The sequence below is a fragment of the Heptranchias perlo genome, chromosome 11 (assembly GCF_035084215.1).
Source record: "Heptranchias perlo isolate sHepPer1 chromosome 11, sHepPer1.hap1, whole genome shotgun sequence".
NCBI lineage: Eukaryota > Metazoa > Chordata > Chondrichthyes > Hexanchiformes > Hexanchidae > Heptranchias > Heptranchias perlo.
Window position 1 is genome coordinate 73,549,804 of NC_090335.1, and position 7,153 is coordinate 73,556,956.

Sequence of the window (7,153 nt, forward strand, 5' to 3'; positions counted from 1 at the left end):
GCTGGGACAGCATCACACCAATCAAAAGGTGTCATTGTTGTTCAAACAGGCCAGTCACGGAGAACAGCACGTCCCAGTACACTGGATATACATTGTGTCAATTACACAGACAGAAAGAAAGAGACCCAAATGGCAGAGAGAGAGAGAGAGAGAATATTAAAACACATAACTTTTTTTTCCCTTTTTGCTGGTGGGGTTACGTGTAGCGTTACATGAACCCAAGATCCCGGTTGAGGCCGTCCTCAATTTAGAGTATGGTTGTGACATTTAGCTGCCGTGCTGAAACTGGCCTGCCCCTTTAAGGCCACTGCTGACTTACTTCCTGAAGGAAACTGGTCTAAGTAGTTACATCCTGAGGTCATTAAGAGGCTAATTGTAATTGGACCTTTCCCTGGACTGGCGGATGCTTGACCCAATCCCCCACCTCACGGAGAGAGGCCGGATTAGCTCAAAGTTAGGAAAAGAACCAGCAGGAAATGACTGTCTCTCCTTTTTCTCCGCTTGTTTTAAAGATTGCAGGAATACGTATCCCAACTCAGTGCGATTATCCTGGTGATGGCCAAACATACCATGGAACACAATGGTGACCCCTGCTGGGGTGGGGAACAAGGGCAGCAGTACATGGATGTATAACGGAAATATAAGGATGGGTTTTTATCTCGATTGCCTTTGGGGATCAGGGATTCTTTAGACAGCTTTCCCTCGGGAGATAAAGTGAGTGAGGTGGATTCCAGGAAAAGGCACACTGTACATGTCTGGAGTAGGCTTAAGAGGTCAAATAGGCTTTAAAGGTCAGACTGGCTTTTCTTGCTCCATGTTTTAATCCCACACCAGAGACTTGAGTTCATAATCCAGGCTGGCACTCCAGTGCAGTACTGAGGGAGCGCTGCACTGTCGGAGGTGCCGTCTTTCAGATGAGATGTTAAACCGAGGCCCTCACGCCAGGGACTCTTGCACATTCTCACAACTGACCCCCGCCACTCACTCCGTTCCCTCAGCACTGATTCCATCCTCCTCCTTGGCCACTCTCGGGCTGAACCAGACCGTCCGCAACCTCGGTGACCTGTTTGATCCTGAGCAGAGCTTCCGACCCCATAATCCTCTCCATCACCACGATCGCCTGCTTCCACCTCCGTAGCACCGCCCGTCACGGCCCCTGCTTCAGCACATCTGCTGCTGAAACCATCATCCGCACTTTTGTCACCCCCAGACTGGACTCTCCTTGCCGGCCCCCCCAACTTCCACCCGCCGTAAACCTGAGTTCATCCAAAACTCTGCTGCCCATATCTTAACTCGTACCAAAATCCCGTTCACCCATCACCCCTGCGCTCGCTGACCTACATTAGCTCCCGGTCCGGGAATGCCTGCTGACGCCTGGAACCAACTCTGTCTTGCAGCAACGTATTTAGTGCTCCAATCCATCCACATTACAAGTAGTTAAACCCTTTAAGCTGACAGAAGAGTCCGATAGAAATTGACGAGACATGACAGCGCAGATCTGGTTGAGGAATAAATCTGAGGGGTTGATAGCATCTGAAAAGGTGGACGAGAGGAGAAAACCTGAGAGATTGGCAAGATGTGGGAGCAGGGGGCTGCGGAGAGTGTCTGAGACTGATGAAACGTGAGAGTCTGGCAGGCTGATGGGATCTGACAGTGAGAAACCGGGGAGAGACAGGCAATCAGACATCATTAATGCTCCTCTGAGACCAGTTGCTAACGGTACCAAGCATGTGTGAAATCCACTAATGATGTCTTTCAGACTCCCAAGACCAATTAAACAATAGTCACAATCAACTGGCAATTAGGATGGAGGGAGTTACATGTTAAATACACTTCAACACATGACATTGACCAGCTCAAATGCTGGGTTGCCTGACTGGGGCAGTGTTCAGAACCTGCTGGGTGGGAACAGGTCAGTCAACATCATCTTACTGTGCTGTCAAACTGAAAACCATTAGCAAAGATGTCCGGGAGTGTTAATCATTCAAGTGGAGATGACAGGGATCGTGTAACAAGTGGTTTATATTTCACAATCAGTTATTTCTCGCTGCTCTTTCTGATAACATGATACCCATTGCATTCTCTGGATAAGAGACTTGAGCACATAATCTAGGCTGACACTTCAGTGCAGTACTAAGGGAGGGCTGTGTTGTCGGAGGTGCTGTCATTGGGATGAGACATTAAACCAAGGCCCAGTCTGCCCTCTCAGGTGGACGTAAAGGCTTATGTAGAATTACATATAATGTACAGCACAGAAACAGGCCAGTTGGTCCAACTGGTCTATGCCGGTGTTTATGCTTCACATGAGCCTCCTCCCACCCCTCTTCATCTAACCCTATCGGCATAATCGTCTACCTCTTTCTCCCTCATGTGTTTATCCAGCTTCCCTTTAAATGCAACTACGCTATTCGCCTCAACTACTCCTTACGGTAGCGAGTTCCACATTCTAACCACTCTCTGGATAAAGAAGTTTCTCCTGAATTCCTTATTGGATCTATTGGTGACTATCTTATATTTATGGCCTCTAGTTTCTGGTCTCCTCCCCAAGTGGAGTGATAATTTTTGTCGGAGAGCCGGGGAGTTCTCCCTGAGGTCCTGGTTAACATTTGCTCCTCAACCAACATCACTAAAAATGGACTATCCAGTCATTTATCTCATTGCTGTTTGTGGGATCTTGCTGTGCACAAATTGGCTGCTGCGTTTCCTACGTTACCACAGTGACTACACTTCAAAAGTACTTCTTTGGTTGTAAAGCGCTTTGGGATGTCCTGAGGATGTGATAGGCATGTTCTTTTTTTCAATCTTTAAACGTTTTTTGTATTGTCTCAGCCAGTCTCATCCCATGTGGATGTTCTCAGGGGATGTGTATTGTCCCTGGGTTAGGTCAAAGCTCGAGCTGGGGCATAACAGAAGGGTAATCTCACCTCTGTAAAAGTGACACTTGGGGGTTTCATTTCTCTGTGTGCTGTTTTAATGCAGCTGTTAACCCATTTATTTTAAACAGGTTAACAACTTCATTAAAATAGTAAACAATTTTACAACACCAAGTAAAAGTCCAACAATTTTATTTTAAAATCGACAAGCTTTCGGAGGCTTCCTCCTTCCTCAGGTGAATGTGGAAATGAAATCCTTAAAATAGCACAGGCACAAATTTGCTAGAAAGTGGGATTAGGCTGATGGCTCTTTTTTGACCAGGACAGACACGATGGGCCGAATGGCCTCAATCTGTGCTGTAAATTTCTATGATTCTATGAGCACAAAACGTCTGCTCACTACAAACAGCACTGAGAGGAAATTTACTCCATAGTGTATTTACTCCATAGTGACATACCTAGCACAAAGGAAGATGGTAGTGGTTGTTGGAGGCCAATCATCTCAGCCCCAGGACGTTGTGGCAGGAGTTCCTCAGGGCAGTGTCCTAGGCCCAACCATCTTCAGCTGCTTCATCAATGACCTTCCCTCCATCATAAGGTCAGAAATGGGGATGTTCGCTGATGATTGCACAGTGTTCAGTTCCATTCGCAACCCCTCAGATAATGAAGCAGCCCGTGCCCACATGCAGCAAGACCTGGACAACATCCAGGCTTGGGCTGATAAGTGGCAAGTAACATTCGCACCAGACAAGTGCCAGGCAATGACCATCTCCAACAAGAGAGAGTCGAACCACCTCCCCTTGACATTCAATGGCATTAACATCGCCGAATCCCCCGTCATCAACATTCCGGTCAATGGGGGTCATCATTGACCAGAAACTTAACTGGACCAGCCATATAAATACTGTGGCTATAAGAGCAGGTCAAAGGCTGGGTATTCTGCGGCGAGTGACTCACCTCCTGACTCCCCAAAGCCTTTCCACCATCTACAAGGCACAAGTCAGGAGTGTGATGGAATACTCTCCACTTGCCTGGATGAGTGCAGCTCCAACAACACTCAAGAAGCTCGACACCATCCAGGACAAAGCAGCCCGTTTGATTGGCATCTCATCCACCACCCTAAACATTCACTCCCTTCACCACCGGCGCACCGTGGCTGCAGTGTGTACCATCTACAAGATGCACTGCAGCAACTCACCAAGGCTTCTTTGACAACACCTCCCAAATCAGCGACCTCCACCACCTAGAAGGACAAGGGCAGCAGGCACATGGGAACAACACCACCTGCATGTTCCCCTCCAAGTCACACACCATCCCGACTTGGAAATATATCACCATTCCTTCATCATCGCTGGGTCAAAATCCTGGAACTCCCTTTCTAACAGCACTGTGGGAGAACCTTCACCACACGGACTGCAGCGGTTCAAGAAGGTGGCTCACCACCACCTTCTCAAGGGCAATTAGGGATGGGCAATAAATGCCGGCCTCGCCAACGACGCCCACATCCCATGAACGAATAAAAAAAAAATTCTGAGGTCATGAAAGGCGCTATATAAATGCAAGTCTTTCTTTCTTAAATACCAGACATAAAAGGGGCAAAAGTGATTTACAGCTTTCAATGTACTGGAAAATTCCAGAAGCAGACTTTAGTGCAATAATGTACAATTCTTTCCCAACTGCCCTGAAATTCCTGTCCTTCTACATTGTTCCTTCCAACTTTTTAGGAGCCCCCCACTTTACCCCCACCTGCCCCACCTTCTGATTCAACCTCACCCAGAATCCTCACACCACTCCATTCTCCCATTTCCACACAACGCACCACCTCCCCCCACCGCCCTGCATTTCGGGCACTTTCTAACCTTGAGGTCTCTGATACGCTCTAACTGAGATGGTGATGTTATCTTATTATTATTCAATTTTGGCATGTGGGTGTTGCTCACAAAGCAAGCATTTATTGCCCAACCCTTGTTGACCTTGAGAAGGTGGTGATGGTGGGCCTCCTTGAACCGCTGTGGGGATTCTTTGTAATTCACTTGGCCACTTCAGAGGACAATTAAGAGTTAGCCGCATTGGCGTGGGACTGGAGTTACATGTAGGCCAGATCAGGTAAGGAGGGCAGGTTTCCATCCCTGAAGGACATTAGGGAATCAATTGGGTTTTTAACGACAATCCGACAACTTCATGGTCACTTTTACTGATACCAGCTTTATATTTCCAGATTCTTTTTTAAACTGAATTCAAACTCTCAAACTGCTGTAAAGAGAAAAAGAAAGACTTGCATTTCTACAGCACTTTTCACCACCTCAGGACGTCCCAAAGCGCTTTACAGCCAATGAAGTACTTTTGAAGCATAGTCACTGTTGTAATGTAGGAAACGCGGCAGCCAATTTGCGCACAGCAAGATCCCACAAACAGCAATGAGATAATGACCAGATAATCTGTTCTAGTGATGTTGGTCAAGGGATGAATATTGGCCAGGACACTCGGAGAACTCCCCTGCTCTTCTTCGAATAGTGGCCATGGGATCCTTTACATCCACCTGAGAGGGCAGACGGGGCCTCGATTTAACGTCTCATCCGAAAGACGGCACTTCTGACAATGCCACATTCCCTTTGTACTGCACTGGAGTGTCAGCCTAGATTTTATCAATTCTCTAGAGTGGGACTTGAAAAATCACCTTCTGACTCAGAGGCGATTTGAACTCACGTTCTCTGGATTACTAGTCCAGTACCATAACCATTATTCTGCTGTATCCGGAGGAAGTTCACGGTTTTCGGCTCTTTGAAAGATTTATCACCATACAATAAGAAGCCATGACAATGCAAATTATACATGGCCCATTGGAGGGATTGGACTCCATGGGCTAAATGGTCTTTTCTGGCTCCACACTTTCTAATATGACTGGGGTTGAATTTCCGCGTGGTTCTCTCATTCGCCCGCTGCAGTCGTCGCCAGAGGAGCTGCGGAGTTGGCGGACCAGCGGGAGGACCGCCACTGAAATTCACCCCCCCATGTTTGTTGTAGCGCCATGCTAGACTTTCTACTGCAGAGTTTACACAAGAATCTATGTTATATCCCTCTGCAGCCTTGTCCCACCCTATCTCTGCCGTCCCCTCCAGCCCTGTATTCCCTCCTGCACACTCCGTTCCTCTCACTCTGGCCTTTTGTGCACCACCACTTCCATCTGGCCCACCACTGATAGCAGAACCTTCAGTGAATTGGTCCTCCTCTTTGGAATTCCTCCCCTAAACCTCTTCAAAACAAAAACCTGTTCCACTCAGCCTTTGGTTATTCCCAATCCTGTTCTTCCCGGCTCGATGTCTTATTTTCATTGCACCTATTTGTGGAATGCCCTGGGATTTTTTTTTGACATCAAAAGCACTAAATAAATGCAAGTTATTATTGTTTATCTAGAATGTTGAAGGCTTGACTTCTAATTCATCCTTAAAATGCCAATTTTTCCTCGACATATCGAGAATTTGAAGCTGCCAACATTAGAACAATGTCGGGACAGATATTTACAGTCAGTAGGAATGACAGGGATTCCAATTCCATTTAATATATGGAGTTGGGTTTTATTTTTTTTTAAGAGTGATGTCCAGTTGCCCAGCTAATTGGGGGCGGGGGGGGGGTATATTGTTTTAAAGCCTCATGCTGTGAAACTAGGGAAACTGATAAAATTCAACATTGACTTTCTGAAAGACAGAAAATCCATCAGATAATTAATAGCTGTCTCATAAATTTGACCGGGTGTGGCATCAAGGAGCCCGAGTAAAATTGAAGTCAATGGGAATCAGGGGGAAACCTCTCCAGTGGCTGGAGTCATACCTAGCACAAAGGAAGATGGTAGTGGTTGTTGGAGGCCAATCATCTCAGCCCCAGGACATCGCTGCAGGAGTTCCTCAGTGCAGAGTCCTAGGCCCAACCATCTTCAGCTGCTTCATCAATGACCTTCCCTCCATCATAAGGTCAGAAATGGGGATGTTCGCTGATGACTGCACAGTGTTCAGTTTCATTCGCAACCCCTCAGATAATGAAGCAGTCCGAGCCCGCATGCAGCAAGTCCTGGACAACATGTATGGCAAGTAAAATTTGCTCCAGACAAGTGCCAGGCAATGACCATCTCCAACAAGAGAGAGTCTAACCACCTCCTCTTGACATTCAACAGCATTACCATCGCCGAATCCCCCACTGTCAACATCCTGGGGGTCACCATTGACCAGAAACTAAACTGGACCAGCCACATAAATACTGTATCTACAAGAGCAGGTCAGAGGCTG

The 7,153-nt window shown here is 47.1% G+C and overlaps 1 protein-coding gene across 2 annotated transcripts in view; it reads left to right on the top strand.

Annotated features, from left to right (window-relative positions):
* The window catches only part of LOC137327487 (neural cell adhesion molecule 2-like), a 1,142,796-nt gene that overhangs the window by 1,019,543 nt on the left and 116,100 nt on the right, over positions 1-7,153 (top strand). The gene's annotated exons all lie outside the window — the stretch shown is intronic.